The sequence below is a fragment of the Gadus chalcogrammus genome, unplaced genomic scaffold (assembly GCF_026213295.1).
Source record: "Gadus chalcogrammus isolate NIFS_2021 unplaced genomic scaffold, NIFS_Gcha_1.0 GACHA079, whole genome shotgun sequence".
Classification (NCBI taxonomy): domain Eukaryota; kingdom Metazoa; phylum Chordata; class Actinopteri; order Gadiformes; family Gadidae; genus Gadus; species Gadus chalcogrammus.
In genome coordinates, this window is record NW_026613514.1 from 255,799 (window position 1) to 257,500 (window position 1,702).

The 1,702-nt window shown below is 42.5% G+C and overlaps 1 protein-coding gene across 1 annotated transcript in view; it reads left to right on the forward strand.

Annotated features, from left to right (window-relative positions):
• The first annotated feature begins 610 nt into the window (after window positions 1-610).
• LOC130378466 (NLR family CARD domain-containing protein 3-like) overlaps window positions 611-1,702 on the forward strand; it is a 24,080-nt gene continuing 22,988 nt past the window's right edge. Inside the window, exon 1 of the mRNA XM_056585213.1 lies at window positions 611-1,146. The gene's annotated coding sequence lies outside the window, so the exon portion shown is untranslated. The remainder of the gene's footprint in view (window positions 1,147-1,702) is intronic.

The following is a 1,702-nucleotide window of genomic DNA, read 5'->3' on the forward strand; positions in this document are numbered from 1 at the left end:
TAGTAGCGCAGGTTTGTTGCGGGGGACAATCGGCTTTGCGCCGGGTTCAAACTAGCAAAGATACATGCGTCGGTGTGTAGAAAGTCAATTGCGATGGATGCAAGATAGGGCCCCTTGTGTCAAATCATTGTGTTTCCTACTCTCAAGACATTTAAATGATTCATTACATTTGAAGCTAAATGCTCCACTTTACTACCGCTGGGTTGAATGAATCACAGACTGCAGCAGAGTAGACCGTTTGTGACTTTTAAAGGGTAGGATGTTAAACGTGGAGAAAAGTGAAGTTTTGAGTGTGTGTGTGTGTGTGTGCGTGTGTGTGTGTGTGTGTGTGTGTGTGTGTGTGTGTGTGTGTGGGTGCGTGTGCGTGTGTGTGTGTGTGTGTGTGTGTGTGTGTGTGTGTGTGTGTGTGTGTGTGTGTGTGTGTGTGTGTGTGTGTGTGTGTGTGTGTGTGTGGGTGCGTGTGCGTGTGGAGTACAGGTAAAACAGCAGTCCTCTTAAGTTGGTTAATGATTGATTGTTTTAATGACAGCTCTTACTCAGGCCCAGCTCTGGGATCTGGTTTGATCCAAGGTGTTTTTGACAGCGTGGATACATTTAAAGATATATTATATATACATATTTACTCTGTTTCTTTGTCTTGTCTTTTTCTCCCTATGTATTTTGATACGCTGGGAGTCACATGATTTCACAGCACACGATACAAAGTACAGCAGAACTTTATAGCCGTGAAGTAACTTTAGTTCCTCTGTTTTAACCTCCAACATCATTATGGGTACCTGGTGGTTTATAGCCTTATATGGACTTCCTCCAACCTTTGCTCCGTCTTATTTTATCACTTCACCAGATTAGGTTGTGTTCGGATGGAGGCCGCGCCCTGACGGAGCGTTGGGACCATCGTGAAGGCTTTACACGTAGTTAGCTGCTCTTGAAGTCTCTTTTCTCATTTGTCTTCCACACTGAGGAGCCCAGCAGCTCAATCTTTACTCTGAACCTTTAGAACCTCTTAACGTTCTGACTCGGTTCTGAACACTTACTTTGTGTTTTGGTGAATCTCTTCCTTCAACGGATCTCACTTTCCTTGCTTTTTTGCTTTTATATCTTCATACTACATGGGGCAGCAGATGTTTTTCCCACGGAGGAACTAAGGTACAGCTTGCTTAATTTCATATTTTCTTTAGATTATCAGTCACAAACCGTATTGAAGCGAATAAAATCTTTTCCTGGAAATGCGTCTGAAAGAGTACATTCATAACTTCCTGGTAATAAATACTTTAGATTGGACCTACTCCTACTAATGTGCTGGTGTCATATACCATGTTGGGAACGGCAGGTACCGTTCCTGAGCGGCATATGCCATGGTGTGTCAGTGGTCGCCGGGGCACACGCCACAGGCCAATAAACGATCTCGGCGTCTCTCTATTTTTGTGTACTTTGTAAACAGAAATATAGTAGAAATATAGTAGAATATTACAACGGTCTCACCTCTAGGCGAGTGTGTTTTGCTGAGGGAGGTGCATTAGAATTCACATTCACATTTTTAATAAATATAATTATTTAATTCATGAAACCTTCACATTCCCACCAGTGAAGTATCCCTTTAAGGTGGTTATAGCATTTGAGGGCTCTCTTCTAAATTGTATTCACGATTGGATATCGTCCTTATTCGGCTCTGCATGCATTATTTGGTCTATTCTGCATGAAG